Consider the following 18,565-nt stretch of genomic DNA (forward strand, 5'->3'; position numbering starts at 1 on the left):
CCTGAGTGCGTTGCCGCAGAACGAATTGCTTCTTTTGAACAGCTCCAGCTTAACAATAAAAATAAGGTCTCGGCTCATAAAACATCTGACCATTTTCTTATTGCTTGGCACCCGTGGAAGGTTACCCTCATCTGGCTGGCAAGCACTTCCAAAGCCCCTTCCAACATTTCAGTTACAAGGAGAAGTTCTTTTGCGGGGAGGGAGAGGTTGGGGAACTGCCTGACTCAGGAGAATAATGAAGAGAAATGGAGCCCTTTACCTCTTTGTTGATCAGCTGCAGCCAAAAATCATTATCATCTGACAGCTCAGAGCAGTGGCCTATATAAACAGAGTTATGGTCCTTAGTCCAGTTCCCAGCAAACAGGTGTTCACGTCATCACAAAATCTACCCAAGCAAATGGCCTCTATCCTTCTGAGCAGTCTAAAGAAAGAGACTAGAGATGTGTCTACACTGCAATTGGGGTGTGGCTGCAGCATGTGTAGATGTACCTGAGCTAGTTTTGATCTAGCTAGCTCAAGTAACAACAGCAGTGAAGCCTACCCGCACTCCTCAGGCTCCGGAGTCCGAGCTCCAGCCCGAGCCACGATATCTGTGTAGCTATTGTGAGCCTGAGCTCTGAGACTTGCTACCATGCATTTTAAAAAGCAATGTAGATGAACCTGGGTTGTGCCAAGGCAGCTCGCCTCTACTGCTGCCCAAGCTGCTGTGACTTCCTTGATATCGTTACTCAAGCTAGCTAGATCAAAGCTAGCTCGGCTATATCTACCCATGCTAGAGTCACTCCTCTGTTTGCAGTAAGGATCAAAAGGGTCAATCTCTGGACACTGTGAACGAAGCTTGCGTTATCTTTGCCTGACTTCTACCTATGAAGGTTTCTGTTCCCGGACAGCCAGTCTGGCACTTTTCACCAATACTGACATTTCATTTAAAAAGATCCTCACCCTAAGATTTGTTTCAACCTCATTTTGCCTCCCATGATTTTGTTTTAATCCTTCTTTCCCTTTTGGTCTGATCCTGCACCCACTGAAGTCGGAGTCAAACCTCCCATGACCTTCACTGCAGCAGGAATGGTGTTACTTTGTTGTGGTCACTAACATGTGTGCTCTGCCTTCATGGATGATTTGGGGCAATTTTAATAGCTAGACTTCGCAGAATTCAACTTTATTTTTTTGAGGATTTTAATGGATAACATCAATGTTTATTTTAAGCATTTTAAAAGATTTTTATTCATTTAAAATTTCAGTTGTGCAAAATTATGGGTCTTAAGCATTTCCCCCCCTATTTTTTATCAATTTAAATTTTCACAGTTATGGAAAATTATAGGGGATCAGACAATTATTTAATGACAGTAGATGCTGAGATTCAAAAAGTTAAAGCTTTATAACTGCTAAAATGCAAACTGTCGAGGTCCCCTCTCAAATATACAAAATATATATCCTTAAATCAAACTCTAATGATTTCGCAAGCAGCATTTTTCTTACTTTGCCCCTCTGTACATTTTGATTATTGTCTATGGAAATATTTTTTGTGGGTTTCTGTGTTTGCAGTGAAATTGATGTTTATTGACATTTACTGATTTAAAAAAATAATTGAATCCTTCTAAGCCCATTACAAGTGTGTACAAGATTCACTGAGACCTAGAACTCGGAATGGTGGTTTATTCTCTGTTTTTTAAATAGATAGTATTCCGAGGCCGTTCTCAGAGTCACAAAACTGTTATGAAAGTTTTTGACAATGAGAGATCTTAGATTCTGATCTGAGGCCTTGCCTGTAGAACTAAATGGATTTAAAGTCTATTAGTTATTATTTGTCTTGTGGTAGTGCTCGGGGACCCCAGCCATGGGCCAGAACCCCATTGTGTTAGATGTTGTACAAGCATAGAACAAAACTACGGTCCCTGCCGCAATGAGGGTACAATCGAAGTATTGAATCTGAGGTTGGGTGTACACTAGAAAATGAGTTTGGCTTAATGAAGTCACTCGGGGTTTGAAAGTGCAGAGGGTGCTAGGTCGAAGGAACTGCATTATTCTAACTTTCTGCAGAGATCTTTGAGATAAAAGGCAGTTTTTCATAGATATTAAGGTCAGAAGGGGCCATTATGATCATCTAGTCTGACCTCCTGCACAACGCAGGCCACAGAATCTCACCCACCCACTCCTGCAATAAATCTCTCACCTATGTCTGAGCTATTGGAGTCCTCAAATCGTGGTTTAAAGACTTCAAGGAGCAGAGAGTCCTCCAGCAAGTGACCCGTGCCCCATGCTACAGAGGAAAGCGAAAACCCTCCAGGGCCTCTTCCAATCTGCCCTGGAGGAAAATTCCTTCCCGACCCCAAATATGGCGATCAGCTGAACCCTGAGCATGTGGGCAAGATTCACCAGCCAGATACCCAGGAAAGAATTCTCTGTAGTAACTCAGATCCCACCCCATCTAACATCCCATCACAGGCCACTGGGCCTATTTACCATGAATATTTAAAGATCAATTAATTGTCAAAATCATATTATCCCATCATACCATCTCCTCCATAAACGTATCGAGTTTAATCTTAAAGCCAGATAGGTCTTTTGCCCCCACTGCTTCCCTTGGAAGGCTATTCCAAAACTTCACTCCTCTGATGGTTGGAAACCTTTGTCTAATTTCAAGTCTAAACTTCCCGATGACCAGTTTATATCCATTGTTCTTGTGTCCACATTGGTATGAGCTAAATAATTCCTCTCCCTCTCCGGTATTTATCCCTCTGATATATTTATAGAGAGCAATCCTATCTCCCCTCAACCTTCTTTTGGTTAGGCTAAACAAGCCAAGCTCCTTGAGTCTCCTTTCATAAGACAGGTTTTCCATTCCTCGGATCATCCTAGTAGCCCTTCTCTGTACCTGTTCCAGTTTGAATTCATCCTTCTTAAACATAGGAGACCAGAACTGCACACAGTATTCCAGGTGAGGTCTCACCAGTTCCTTGTATAACGGTACTAACACCTCCTTATCTCTACTGGAAATACCTCGCCTAATGCATCCCAAGACCGCATTAGCTTTTTTCACAGCCATATCACATTGGCCGCCCATAGTCATCCTGTGATCAACCAATACTCCAAGGTCCTCCTCCTCCTCCGTTACTTCTAATTGATGCGTCCCCAGCTTATAACTAAAATTTTTTGTTATTAATCCCTAAATGCATAACCTTACACTTCTCACTATTAAATTTAATCCTATTACTATTACTCCAGTTTACAAGGTCATCCAGATCTTCCTGTATGATATCCCGGTCTCTCTCTAAATTGGCAATACCTCCCAGCTTTGTATCAGCTGCAAACTTTATTAGCACACTCCCACTTTTTGTGCCGAGGTCAGTAATAAAAAGATTGGTCCCAAAACCAATCCCTGAGGAACTCCATTGGTAACCTCCATCCAGCCAGACAGTTCACCTTTCAGTATGACCTGCTGTAGTCTCCCTGTTAACCAATTCCTTATCCACCTTTCAATTTTCATATGGATCCCCATCTTTTCCAATTTAACTAATAATTCTCTGTGTGGCACCGTATCAAACGCCTTACTGAAATCTAGGTAAACTAGATCCACTGCGTTTCCTTTGTCTAAAAAAATCTGTTACTTTCTCAAAGAAGGAGATCGGGTTGGTTTGGCACGATCTACCTTTTGTAAAACCATGTTGTATTTTGTCCCAATTACTATTGACCTCAATGTCCTTAACTACTTTTTCCTTCAAAATTTTTTCCCAGACCTTGCATACTACAGATGTCAAACTAACAGGCCTGTAGTTACCCGGATCACTTTTTTTTCCTTTCTTAAAAATAGGAACTATGTTAGCAATTCTCCAATCATATGGTACAACCCCTGAGTTTACAGATTCATTAAAATTCTTGCTAATGGGCTTGCAATTTCATGTGCCAATTCCTTTAATATTCTTGGATGAAGATTATCTGGGCCCCCCAATTTAGTCCCATTAAGATGTTCGAGTTTCACTTCTACCTCAGATATGGTAATATCTACTTCCATATCCTCATTCCCATTTGTCATGCTACCATTATCCCTAAGATCCTCATTAGCCTTATTAAAGACTGAGGCAAAGTATTTGTTTAGATATTGGGCCATGCCTAGATTATCCTTGACCTCCACTCCATCCTCCGTGTTTAGCAGTCCCACTTCTTCTTTCTTTGTTTTCTTCTTATTTATATGGCTATAGAACCTTTTACTATTGGTTTTTAATTCCCTTTGCAAGGTCCAACTCTACTTGACTTTTAGCCTTTCTCACTTTATCCCTACATGTTCTGACCTCAATAAAGTAGCTTTCCTTGCTGATCCCTCCCTTCTTCCACTCCCTGTATGCTTTCTGCTTTTTCTTAATCACCTCTCTGAGATGCTTACTCATCCAGCTGGGTCTACAACTCCTGCCGATGAATTTTTTCCCCTTTCTTGGGATGCAGGCTTCCGATAGATTCTGCAGCTTTGACTTGAAGTAATCCCAGGCCTCCTCTGCCTTTAGATCCATAAATTCTTCAGTCCAATCCACTTCCCTAACTAATTTCCTTAATTTTTGAAAGTCAGCCCTTTTGAAATCAAAAACCCTACTCGCAGATTTATTTTTGTTAATCCTTCCGTTCAGTTTGAACTGAATTAGCTCATGATCACTTGAACCAAGGTTGTCCCCTACAACCATTTCTTCTACTAGGTCCTCACTACTCACCAAACCCAAATCTAAAATGGCATCCCCTCTAGTCGGTTCAACAACTATTTGATGCAGCTGTCTGTGCCGCTGCCTGCCTGGCTGGCTACCTTTATAGGACCCCTTCTGCTCCAACAGAACTCCCACTGAAACTCCCTGTTTACAGGTTTCAGAGTAACAGCCGTGTTAGTCTGTATTGGCAAAAGGAAAAGGAGGACTTGTGGTGCCACAAGTCCTCCTTTCCCCTGTTTACAGCTCTGTTTGCTGGCTCCTGTGCTGCTGCAGCTGTCTGCAGTTGCTTGCTTTCAGCTCATTAAAAGTAGGAGGCCTTTTCCTGCCTGTAACAGGCCTATAGCTCCCCTCTAATGTGAATGTACAGCCTTTCACGGGTTGACTAGAGCCCTGAGGCAATTAGAACTCTCCTTCTGAAATACACTTCTGAGCAAGGTTGCAAACTTACACTGCTGGTGCCAGGGGTTTTGTGTTGATTTACTGCATACTTCAAAAATCCTTTCTTTAGCTGTGCCTAAGAGCCACATTGGTGAGGTCTCCCATGTGTTAGTGCTTAAGAACAATGGGCTTACGTAGTAAAATGAATTTTGCTTCTCTCCTTTTAATTACGGGCTTTAACATTATTTCCAACACACAGGCCTGGTCTACACTAATGAGGTAAGTCAATCTAAGTTATGTAAGTTACGTAACTTAGGGCATGGCTACACTTGCAGATGTAGAGCGCTTTGAGTGAATCCAGCCTTCGGAGAGCGCAGTAGGGAAAGCGCTGCAGTCTGTCCACGCTGACAGCTGCAAGGGCACTGGCGTGGCCACATTTGTGGCACTTGCAGCGGCATTGGGAGTGGTGCATTATGGGCAGCTATCCCAGCATGCAAGTGGCTGCAACGTGCTTTTCAAATGGGGGGGGGGTGGAGTGTGACAGGGAGTGTGTTGTGTGTATGTGGGGGGAGAGAGAGTGGGTTTGGGGGGGGGCTGAGAGCATGTCAGCATGCTGTCTTGTAAGTTCAGACAGCAGCAGACCCCCGCCTCTCTCTCTCACACCCAGCATTCCACAGTAATGGTTGCTTTGTCTCAGAGCAGATAAGCATGCCGGCTGTCAGAAACGGAGCTTTCAACGGGCATATCCGCATTCCTACAGCGAGTTCAAAACAATGACAAGAGTGGCCACTTGACTGAAGGGGATTATGGGACGTTTCCAAAGGCTGATCAGAGCGCAGTAATGCAACACCTCCACACTGGCGCTGAGGCGCTGCAGCGGGGGCGCAGCAAACGTTATTCCACTCGCCGAGGACGAGTACCAGCAGCGCTGTAGCCACGGAGTCAGAGCGCTCTACGTGCCTTGCCAGTGTGGATGGGTAGTGAGCTATTGCACCCAGGGCTCCTTTATTGCACTGTAATTCGCAAGTGTAGCCAGGGCCTTTAGTCGTCGTAGCTTAGATTGATTTTACAGTGGGTCTGGTGAAGACGTGATAAGTCTGGTGAAGACGCATAAAACTGGTGTGACGCTGTCTACACATTTTTGCATGAAAAAATCTTGAGGTTTCATTTAAGGAGACAGTTTTGAGCCCTTTGGGTTTTGCACAAAGTGACAAAATAGTTGTTATTTTAGCATCCCAAAGAGCTGCAAAATTTTGAATTGCGAACGTGTACCCAGTTCAAATCTGAATGCCCAAAGCCGCCTTTTGATGGGAGCGTGCCCATTTGTATTTGGGAACAGGCTGCTTTTCATTGGGAAAGGGATGCATTTTTGAGGAAAACCTTTTTTAAAAGCTGGCTATTTTCTCTGGGAATGGGACCATTTTCCGAGTTCTTAATTTACATGGAAAAAAAATCAGTTTCAGATACTTTCACCTCTCATTGTCGATATGCAGCTGGCACGTGCTAGTGAAAGGCTGATCGTGCCAGGCATGGCGTGGCAGCTGTAACCCACTGATGTGTAATAGGTTCCCCCTTTGTGCCTGATCCACAAGGGATCCGAGTGTAGCAGCTTGTAGTTTTAGCTCTGGAAGTTCCCGATTCAGTCCCTGGTGCATCAGTCAAGTTGGCGGTCATCACACAGATACTGTGCAGATATCCCAAAGGCACCTGTAAGGGACTGCGGAAGACTTTGTTACGGCCTAGCTAGGGAACTTCCGCTTTCTCGAGGCCGCCCGGTCACTGTAGGACATGGAAAAGCAGCTATAACCAGCTTTAGGCCGGTTCTATCTGCCCTGCATGGCCCTTTGCCAGGTAGCGGAAAGCCCCTTTAGGAAAGTACCTAATTATATATTCATGAGCTGTTTCTGTATAGTGCTTATTATGGCTCGCTGTTTACCCCTTCGTTGGACTCCGTCCCAGGCAAAGCTCCGGTGTGCTGGGTTCTCCGTCTCCGTGACAGCAACGCTTGGAGTCCCCGTTGCGGGTGTTTCACTAACCTTCAATAAAGCCAATAACTCGCTGCTTAGCTGCGTGTGAGTCTCGTTTTCCAGAGTACCTCTGCCGGCCTGCGGTGCTTTGAACACCTTGGCCCAGAACAGCAGCTCCGCCAATAGACCACACTCAATGTAATCAGCTCTGAGGCGGTGAACTCTGCAGTCATGAAGATACCGTAGACGCATAATGGTGCAGTTTGCAGCAAGCTAAAAGCTTTACAGCATCTCAGCTACATAAATGGCAGCTCACAATCAATTCACCAACCTAGTTCCCCAGCGTCCTGGTTCCCACATGTTAGCAGCCCCCTCCTTCCTGTTTTCCTTCCCCCCTGCGTCAGCATATATTGAATCACAGTCATTTGTAAACAGGAGGCAGTTGTTACACAAAATCACCATAACTGCAGACACTAACAAATGGGCTTCCACAGAGCTTGTGCTCTGGCTTGTCTTGCCTTTGTTGACCAGGATCTGGACCTATATACGCCACAGAGAGACATCTAGTGGCTGAGAAACATACTACAGTATCATTGCCTCTCCCAACCAGCTCTGTCCCTCTCTGTTCCTCTTCAGGTGGCAGCGTCCCTGCAAGCAAAACAGTCTGACATACTGTTGATGACTACAGGGCCACCACTGCAGTGCTGTGGAGTCTTTTCATAGTAGCTGTTCCAGTAAGGAGATCCAAAACCAGAGAGCCATGCTTCTCTCTAACCTGTGTCTGCCTGTGGCTCTGTGTTCTCAAGGCGTTCTCAAAGACGGGTGAGAAGATGAACCGGCAGTTTGTTGAGGATCGGGCCGTGGCGATCGACCTGCTCCCTTTCATCTGGAATGTGAAAGGACCTGGGCCTCACTGCTGTCTTGATATGAAGATGTCCTGGCTCAAACGACTGGCCTTCGCCTTTGAATTTGGATCAGTGAACCCCAGGTAAGAGGGCGACTCTAACAACAAAAGAAAAGAGAAACCCATCCAGCCCAGTCTGAAAAGGGGAAATAACTGACCACGAGAAAAACCGATTTAAATCTGATTGTGGAAGCTCTGAGGAGGGAGTCAGTTCTTGGTGAGCTCAGGCGTGGGTGTGGAGGTGCCTACAGGCTGGATAGTAGGCCACTAAACTGCTGCTGATTCAGTTCCCCCAGGGGTCTTGGGTGGCATTCACCAGTGTGATAGTTACTTCCTCCGTGGAGAGGGCACAGCTTGCTCCTCCCGTTGCTCCTGGCCAGCCCTGATAGAAGGGAGGTGGGACCTTGTTCCAGCTTTCAGCCTGCCCAGTTTCAGGCAGGAGGAAACCGTGGGGTTGCTAGGAGGGAGAAGGGCCTGCAGCTTCCCAGCCACGCTATTGCTGGCTATTGGGTATGGGGCCAAGAGGGCCATGAGAGGGGCTTTGTCACTTCTCCCCACCCCCAGCTTTTGTACCCTCCCAGGGTTTTCTCCCTCTACATTTCAGAGCACCCCTCCTTCTCTCTCGGTGATGTAGGCTATGTCAGGTTTATTATGACCATCTATGATACCATCCACTGTATCATGGTATATGCCCCTCTTAGCTTATGAGGGGCATACACCATGAGGGTATACACCATGCTGGCAAGCAGGCGTGCTGGGCACCATTCCTAGCCTCAGTCCCTCTTGCCACTGACTAAGAGGGTCTGGGGTGCTCAATATAGGAGGGGGAGTCTTAGGCATGACGATTAAGGAGTGAGGTCGATGGGGTCCTCATGCCAGTGACAGAGGGTGGAGGCACCCAGCATTAACCCTTTAAAGACCCCCCAAGACCTCTATCCACTATCCGATATCAGTCTCAGGACCTTCACTTACTTGGTGCAACTGTCCAGGGAGCTCACCTGGCTCCTTTGCCTGCCTCCCCTCTGGTCTAGTCCTGTCTATTCCAAGGCTGCTGGTTGATCCCACTAAAGGCAGGCTTAGTACATTAAAATTAGCATATCAGTAGATAAAATAAAGAGCCCTTCCAATATCAGGCCACCCTGACGATCAGACCTGACTACTTTTTCTTTTCCAGACAATCGTTCCCAGTGACTGAGTTTCCTGAAAGGTAAAGAAGAGATTTAAGACCTTGCATAATCGTCAGCACCGATGTGTTGGGAAGGGATGTGCGTTATCTTCTGGGTTTATCGCTGGGTTCTTTCATGGCAAAAGCATCAATAGTTCTTTGCTCAGAAATAGTGCTTAGATGCTACACTGTGGGGCACTCTAGAAAAACCAGGACAACACTAAATCCTAGTGAGGCCTGGGCCCCAGATAGCATTTTTCATCCATAAATTTTAAAACTCTTTACAAAGGCTAGTAAATATTGTTAACCCCACTTTACAGAGAGGAAAACTAAGATGCAGCAAGGGGGAAAGATTCGCCCAAGGTCACCCAGCGGGTCAGTGGTGAAGCTGGGAAAAAGATCTAGGTCTCCTGCATGCCAATTCAGTGTCCTATTTGCTGGCCTACGCTGGATCTTTCTAGAATCTCAATGCACAAGAACAACCCACAGTATTTGCACAGGAAGTAGGGGAACACAATTACAAGCTTTCCAAAGGGGTGCATACTGCAAACACTTGTGAAGAATTTTTAGCCATGTACTTTCCAAAGAGGTATTATCAATAGCAAAGACTTGTTGGTGCATCCAGCCAGAAGTCCTGCCTGCAATACATGATCTAGTCTGTTCTCAAATGTTTTCAGTCTGTGGGCTGAAAGAGAAATCCGTTTGTGGAACTATCCTGCTGCCAACGCCATAATCCCCAATCCCTTGCATCTCCATGTCTTTCATTCTGCGGATTATCACCAAGATGAGTTCTCCAGACCACAGGTGTTCCACACCTGGAGAATCACTCTGCTTTCTCCAGCCTAGCTGGAAATATCCCAAGCATTGGGGCTTCTGTGACTGGAAGGACATCTGCTGGGAGATTTTTTCTTAATGACACCCCCATTAGTTATTTTTTTTAAAACCAGTGATATATTTTTAGATGAGCTAGCCAGAGATGATATTCTCCCCCTTCTTTCTGTTTTGTGTTCTTTGGCTCTGCATGTATCGTCACATTCCAGCTCCACAGAGTATTCCTTCTCCCACCTCTTCTGTGTATTTTTCAGTGGTTTCCATTATTATTTTCTAAACATCTTGCAACTTCTCCCTCCACAGATTCCAGTCCTTGCATGTCTTCCCTTGATCCCATGCATTTCCCAGTCACGCGTTTGAACAACTGGCAGAGATACCAACTGCCTCAAACATTTGATTTTTTTCCCCCAAAGGTGCACAAGCTGCTTTGTCACACGCAGATGTTTTCTAGACACACTATGCACCAGATCCCCAGCTGGTGTAAGCTGACGTTTAACTCCATTAACCAACATGAGATACATGGTGCTACCTCGATTTATATTGGCTGAGGGTCTGGCTCTCTCATTCATGTCACTTTTTAAGCTCTCATTTTTCTAAAGAGTATTATTTTGAGTGGTTTCCAATATACAGCTTCTCTAACCGGGCAGTGCTAGCGTTGAAACTCTCTCTGAGTGTTGCTGCTTGTCAAACATGATGATTACATCAGAAGCTAAAAACTCCAGACATTTTTTTTTTGGGTGGTGGGGGGATTGGAAATAGTTTGATTTTTTTACTCTCTCTCTCATTCCTTAGGATCGTTAAACTTGACATCTCTTTAAATGAGCTGGAAGAACTGCAGCCTGAAGCACTTTTCCCTTTTGAGAATCTCTCTGACTTGGATGCATCCCTCAATGCGTTAGGCATGTGAGTATGACATAGTGTAAGTGATAGATGGGCTCTCATGAAAATGTTCTTGTCATAAAAAGGAGGGGAGGCATTTTTTTATTATTATTAGAGCCCTGAAAGCGAGGGACTGTTAGTTCTGGCAAAATGTTGGCAGGTTTCTTCTCTCCTGGCTCAGCCAGTGCACCTTCATATGTAGCCTGCATCCCTCTGAAATTTCAGTTGTGATCGGCACCACATAACTCTGTCAAAATACCTTGCTCTCGAAATTTACCACTCTGGTATTCCAGTGCTAGTCTTTGCCACAAAGGCATGTTCGGGTATCTCACTCCAAACCAGATGAGCGCAGCCATTTCTGAGCAGAGAGAGCTGCTCGTTCCTAAAACATTAGACATGAAGGCTCTGCAATGTGGACAAATGACCATGAGTGGTAACTATCAAATTCGTCTCTGCTTATGATCTGAGGCTGGATTTGAACTGCTCTCAGGTGAAGGACTAGTACACTAACTCACTGCAGCACCAAGGCATCAGATAGAGAGGATTCTTCATTAAACTTGATGTATCCTCCCCAAATATTGCTTGTTGTCTTTTGAGTGTTCCGTAGGATAGTGGCTGGAAGGGAAGCCACAAAACCTTTATGTACTAGAGGTGGACTTAAGCTGCAATTAAGCTGATTGTCTCTCAGATACTCGGATCTGGGGTTTTGGTCGAACCTTTTATAAAGGCCATTTGCAAATCCTGCACCTGAGTTCAGATGTCCCCCAACCCTAAAAGTTCCAGTAATATTGGTTTCCAGAGTTTGGTTAGTTACCTCCATCACTGACCTGTATTATTCAGGAGCTCTACCTATTACTAATACCCTTCCCAACTGTTTTGTCTTTGGTTCCAGCATCAGAGGGGTTGAAGTTCTTCCCAACCTCGTCGTATTAAACCTCAGTCATAATGCACTCAGTGACCTGAGAAGTTTAGAAACCTGCATCCACCTGTCTGTGCTGAATGTGTCTCACAATCAAGTGAGAGCCCTGGGGGACATGCCACTCCTGAGCCACCTGACGCGGCTTCACTTGGGTTCCAACAAGGTATTTTCCACGCTGCACCGGTGGCAGGGCACCGTGATGTGCTCATGGGCAGAAGAGATGGGTTACGTACTGAAGGTAATCCTAGGGATCCTCTACCTGAGCTGGAATTTTAGTCAAGACACTGGGTTTAACACCTCTTTTCTTGAAAAGAATGACTTGGGAGCTTCAACAACCACAAGTTGTCAGGAATAGATTTTAAGTCTCTAAAAGACAGCAGCAGGGGAGCCACTATGTTCTGTGGGACTTGGTATGAGGTAAGATGCGTGTAAGCCACCCCTTTTACTCCCCTGCCTGTGACTGGGCTCTTCCTTCCTGCAACCTCTGTCCAACCAAGAGGAGAGCTCAGGTAGGAATTCCACCTCTGATTCCACAGCTGACGAAGCGATGAAGAAAAGACCGGGGCAGTGGTCACCAACCAGTCGATTGTGATTGACTGGTCGATCCTGGAGGATCTCCCAGTTGATCGCGATCTCTGACTGCGCAGCAGGGCTGCTGCTAAGACAGGCTCCCTGCCTGCCCCGGCCCCATGCCGCTTCCGGAAGCGGCCAGCATGGCCCCACAGCCCCGGGGGCAGGCAGGGGTCTCCCTCCGCATGCTGCTCTTGCCTGTAAGCACCGTTCCCGCAGCTCCCATTGGCCGGGAATGGGGAGCTGTGGCCAGTGGGAGCTGTGTGGGCGGTGCTTGCAGAGAGGGGCAGTGTGCAGAGCCACGTGCTGCCCCCCCCAGGGCCGCAGGGGCATCTTGGCCCTTTCCAGGAGCAGTGTGGGGCCAAGGTAGGCAGGGAGCCTGCCTTAGTGGCAGCCACCGACCGGGAGCCGCTGGAGGTAAATGCTGCCCAGCAGGAGGCCTCACTCCAACCCCCAGCCCTGAGCCCCCTTCAGGAGCAAGTACCCTATACCCTCTCCTGCACCCTGAACGCCCTCCCGCACCCCAACCCCCGCCCCAAGCTCAGCCCAGAGCCTCCTCCCACACTGTGAACCCCTTGGCCCCAGCCCAGAGCCTGCACCCCCTCCCAAACCCCAACCCCTACGCCAGCCCGGTGAAAGTGAGTGACGGGGAGGGGGGGAATGGAGTGAGCAGGGTGGGACTTTGGGGAAGGGGTGGGGTAGATCCTGGGTTGCCCTTAAATTCAAAAGGTGATCTTGGGCATAAAAAGGTTGGAGACCCCTGGTCTAGAGGTACAGTTTGTGGCACCATTGGGGGCAGATGAGTAGTGAGGTCAGCCCTCCCCATAGGAAGTATAGGCCTCCACCACCCACTCTGGCATCGTGCTGTGTCACTCACTCAGTAGTGACTCCAAGGGAAGAATCACTATTGTCAGTGCCTGTCAGACCTGAGTTCTCCTTGGCCTGCTCCAGGTCCAGCTCTGCTTAGTTTGATAGGCTCCAGTGCTGGTTTTCTGTAGCCAATACAAGACTCTGTGGTAATAGCAATAGAATCAACAGCTGATATCCGTCCCCCATCTTCCCGTCCTGAAATCTCAGCATGCAGCCTCCGAAATCGTCACCTTCACACACCACTTCACGCCTTGACCCCTCAGTGAGCGCATCCCTCCCGTGTCTCTGGCTCCCCCCTGTGCAGCTGTCAGGCCACTAAGTCTTAGCTAGGATCCCCAGCTTGTCTCATGTCCTGCTTTCTCATTGTTTCCTCCTCCTCCTGTTCCCCCTGTAGCTGAGGTCTCTGGAAGGCATTCAGATTTTGCCCCAGCTCTGTGAACTCTATGTCCAGAAGAACCGGATTTCCAGCTTGCTGCCTCTCTCTTCCTCGCTGGCTCTCAACATACTGGGTGCTGACAGCAATGAGATCGGCTCCCTGCAGCAGGCCCTGCATGTGCTTGGAGGACTCCGCAGGCTGAGACATCTCAAACTCCAGGTGAGTTTGGGGCCTACTATAAAGTACTAACGAGGCAGGGCATTCAGATCAGATTCAGATTGCTTTACCAGCTGGCCAAGGGCTGCGTCTAATTCCCAGATACGTTTACATACTAATGTCCGCAGGATGAGGAGGTTGGAATAAAGGGGCCGTGGAACGAAACCTGGCCAATTCTCGTTCTGGTTACAGATCTATATATAAACCTGGGAGTCACCAGTTCACACTGGGCTACCAAACTTGCAAACTTGGTAGAGGGCCACCCCAGGGTGTGCTGGGTACTAAGCCAGTCCATTCACCCACCCTTGTGCTGGTCTGCGGGTTCTAGCGCTGCAGCCTGGGGGCTATGAGGAAGAAAAACCCCTTCCATCCATGTACGAAGTGTCGACGCTGCCATGCTACAGTGGCACAGCTGCCTCGCCATACCTATGCCAGTGTAGCTGCTGTCAGGGTTGTTGCTCCAGAGAACCACTGGGTCAGTAATTACTTGTGCTTTATTCCCCCACCACGACTTTACAAGGGCAACCCGCTGGCCCGGGATAGCCGCTACGTCGCCGCAATCAAACAGGCCACTTCCGTGGAGCTCCTGGATGATGTGCTTCTTAGGGACCCACCTCGCTGCTCAGCCTTGTCTTTGTTCAGCTGGTCTCTAGTGGTTGGTTTGATGGACCAAGGAGGATCTGAAAAAATCAGCTAGGAGGATCTTCCTGGAGAGACGGCAGCATCAGACAGAGAGCGCTGAGGGCGTCGTACATCACTTGCATAGCAGAATACTGTAAGGAGTGTGCGGTCTTTCTGCTTGTTTAGGTAGCGTAAGGGCCGGGGGTGCCGGAACAGGGGGGCCAAGGGGCCATGGCCCTCCCACTTTTTGCCCGGCCCTCTGCCCCTCCTCTTCCCCCCCCCCCAGGGCCCCACCCCCCGGCCAAGCCGGAAGCTGGAGCCCAGCATGGGCAGCTATGGGGAGCCGTGGACCCTCCACCTGCCTGGGGCGGGGGAGCCCGAGAGCAGTCCCTGGCCTGTGTCCCTGCCCCCCGGGCCCTCCTCCCAGGGCACATGGATGGTCTGTGGCTCCTCACAGCTGCCTGGGCAGCTGTTACCATGGCCTGGCTGCAGCTCTTTGGCCCCCCCAAGGCCCCGCCCCCAGGCTGGAAGCCAGAGCCATGTCGGGGTAACAGCTGCATGGACAGCTGTGGACCTGGGCAAGGGTCACGGGTGCGGGGACAAGGGCCGTGCTGCTCTTGCCCCTCTTCCGCCGCCCTCCCACCCCCCCGCTGGCAGGTGGAGGGGCCTGGGCTCCCTGGCCCAGATCCAGCTTCTGGCTTGGCTGGGGGGCAGGGCCTCGGGGGGAAGAGGAGGGGTAGGGGTGGGGCCATGGAGGGGACAGGGTCTCATGGCCCCCCCCTTTCAGGAAGAATCCGTCGCCCCTGGTAAGGGCTTATGTGGCCGCAGCAGCTATTTCTTATGCATGCAGATTTAAACTGATCACCCAGTTTGGGGCTGGAAAGGAGGAGTTTTCTTCCACTGCGGTTTTGGCACAGACCTTGTGAATTTATTGGCACAACAGTGGACTGCTGAGAAGGATTCTCCACCGGGATTAGGTGGACATATCCCATCCTACACGCTCTCTCTCTCTCTCCTGCATCCCGGAGGGACCATAGGTCAATTTCAGCCCCTCTGACCATGGGGAATGCGATTTATACATGGCAAGGGGTCATCTATAACGCTCAGCTCCATGGCCAGGCTCCTGGAGATGTGGGGGAATTTTGCCACTGTTGATGCTGTGCAGTGATGGGGATGTTTGCTGACATTGTTAATGGACACGAAGTGGTAGGAGCAATTCTGCATGGCTAGAACCCTGGAGGAACAGGGGCATGTGCCTGTATTTATTGTACAGTAAGTGCATGGCACTTTGTCTTGGGTCGTCAGTGGGGACTCCCCCATGTGACTCGCGACATGTTAAATCCCCACATACTGCCCTGGATATGCAAACTCCTGGGTGAGTCACAGGACAGCACCCAGCGTGGTGTCAGCTGAATATGCTGGTCAGATGCGAGCATGGCTCTTCGCCATGCAACTGCCAGCCAGGCTAAACCTATTGAGAAATCCTCCCCATGGTTCACGGTAGGGTGAGATTTTCCTCTCTCTCTCTCTGACAGGGACCTGCGGGAAGAGCTGAGAGAATACGAAGAAACCTTTAGAACAGAAGTGGATGGCTCCATAAGGTAACGTGAGCCATGTCATGCTACGGAGGGTCTGACTGCATCTCAGCAGTCTCAGGTGCCAGGAAGCCGGACCGGGCTCTTTGCACAGACTGGAAGTGAACCAACCTCTTCCTCTGGTATTTAAATGTTATTCCATGCTGCATATGGGAGTATGCAGCATGTATAAGAGAGACAGCGTGGCCTAGTGGATAGTGCCCTGGCCTGGGACTCAGGAGACATGGGTTCTGTTCTCGGGTCTGCAGCTGGGTGATCTTGGGCAAGTCATTTTGCCTCACCATGCCTCAATTTCCCCATCTGACCTCCTTTGTAAAGTGCGATATAAGAGCTAGGTAATATTATTATATAGCATTGATATATCAGGATATACACTGGACTGGATGAAATCATAAGAGATGGGAAGGATGTATAATCCTGCACTGGCAGGGTGGTGGACTGGATCACCCAATATGTGTCTTCCATCCCTAACATCTACGCTAGATCAGCCATTCCTTCCCACCAAGTGTAGAGGACCCACTAGATATCAAACTGTAGAGGACCCACTTGATATCAAACTGATATTACATGAAGAGGTGCTTGATCAAGGCACTTATGGCCCAGATGCACCATGAGACCAATGTCATTATAACTCCATCGCTATAAAACAACTTAACCTAGAATCTTGTCTGCCATACAGATTGTGTCCAAAATGCAAACTGTGGGATGAAGGAGCAGCACTCCCTGGGTCGTGCTGGGGCATTAGTGATGCAGGATTGGTGCTAGTGTGTTCAGCTGATGCAGGAGGAAACAAAGTCTTTTAACGCAATGTCAAACCTTCTCCCTCTCTAGGTACATTGACGCTCTCCCATCTGAGGATATCCAGGGCTTGGTTAATCCTCAGGAGATCCCGAATGCTATGGAGAAGTACCTGTTCACCAAGTTCTGGGAGAGGTGGCAGCATGGCAGAAGGAAGCCGGCCAATATACCCTACAAGGAGCTGACCAAACCTGAGGAAGTAAGAAGTGTAATTGTTAGCAATCGTTGCGCCTGTCAAACGCTGCAGACTCAGCTCGTGGGCCCATCAGGGAAGTTTCCTTCTGATTGTTCCTTCTGCTGTGTGTCTAAAATATAACCAGGTGCTAGCATGGGCCGAGGGCAGGAGAGTGAGAGAATACATCAAGTGCAGAGAGCTGCTCCTGATTAAAACAAGGGCAAAAGGATTCCCCCAGCTGGAGGCCAGCAGTGGGGTCTAGGTCTCATCTCAGTCCACTGCAGAGGCCGTGGGTGAAATCCGGGCCCCACTGAAGTCAATGGGAGTTTTGCCATTGACATAAAAGGATCCAGGATTTCACCCAGTGACTTCTAAATGCTCACCCTCTTGTGGGGTTCCCGCTTCCCCTTCCCTAATGTCCCAGTTGGCCTAAACTGAGCTCAGACGCGTTCCTCTCGTGGCTGGGTTCGCTGGCAATCGCTGCAGTGAACTCAGGCAATTGAGGAAAATTCTCTGCTTTGTGGGAAGGGAGATTTTTAACCCTTTCTCTGCCAGTTATGTGAGATAAGACCATAAGAATGGCCATCCTGGGTCCATCTAGCCCAGTATCCTGTCTTCCGACAGTGGCCAATGCCAGGTGCCCCGGGGGAATGAACAGAACAGGTCATCATCAAGTGATCTGTCGCCCATTCCCAGCTTCTGGTAAACAGAGGCTAGGGACACCGTCCCTGCCCATCCTGGGTAATAGCCATTGATGGTCATATCCTCCATGAACTTATCTAGTTCTTTTTTGAACCCTGTTTTAGTCTTTGCCAGCAGATGCTGTGAAAGCCAAGAGTTCCACAGACTGACTGTGTGTTGTGTGAAGAAATATTTCCTTTTGTTTGGTTTAAACCTGCTGCCTGGGGTCTGCACCTGATCACGGACACTGTACAAGTCTCCGCTGCACAGGGGTGCTGGAACAGTTTGTATAGTGGGGGTGCTGAGAGCCATTGAACCAAACTATAAACCCTGTATATGATGGAAACCATTTCAAGCCAGGGATGTGGCAGCACCTCCAGCACCCACGCCACTGCATATCGGGCAATGGGTGTGTGTTAGCCTGTACTTTGGCAGGGTGTTACAGAATGCTAGGACTTCCTCGTTGTTTTCGTCAAACCAGTCTTGATGCCAATGAGTGGTGCCAACAGATTAAGGAGAAGTGCAGAAAGCAACACAAGGGACGGCTCCTGGCATTCATTGACCTAACAAAGGCCTTTGACTCGATCCATCGTGATGCCCTATGGAAGGTGCTGTGTTGGTTTGGCTGTCCACAGAAATTCATTTCCATCGTCAGACTGCTCCATCATGGGATGACGGCCACCATGCTGTGCAACGGCTCAGAGACTGAACCATTCATCATTGGCACTGGTGTCAAGCAGGGCTGTGTCATTGCTCCGACACTCTTCTCCATTTACCTTGCCGTGCTCCTGATCCTCATCCGCGACTGCCATCCTGATGGAATCGGGTTTGAGTATCGTATGGATGGTGAACTCCCCAATCTCCGACATCTCCAAACAACATCTAAGATCACGAGAATTGGCATCACTGACCTTCAGTATACAGAT

At 48.5% G+C, this 18,565-nt stretch overlaps 1 long non-coding RNA gene across 1 annotated transcript; it reads left to right on the plus strand.

Annotated features, from left to right (window-relative positions):
• Nucleotides 1-14,360: 14,360 nt before the first annotated feature.
• Nucleotides 14,361-16,933, plus strand: LOC141987514 (uncharacterized). Its single transcript, XR_012639554.1, has 3 exons — nucleotides 14,361-14,544; nucleotides 15,926-15,991; nucleotides 16,817-16,933. It is a non-coding gene; the product is annotated as an uncharacterized LOC141987514 (long non-coding RNA).
• The last annotated feature ends 1,632 nt before the right edge of the window (nucleotides 16,934-18,565 follow it).

The sequence above is a fragment of the Natator depressus genome, chromosome 1 (genome assembly GCF_965152275.1).
Source record: "Natator depressus isolate rNatDep1 chromosome 1, rNatDep2.hap1, whole genome shotgun sequence".
NCBI lineage: Eukaryota > Metazoa > Chordata > Testudines > Cheloniidae > Natator > Natator depressus.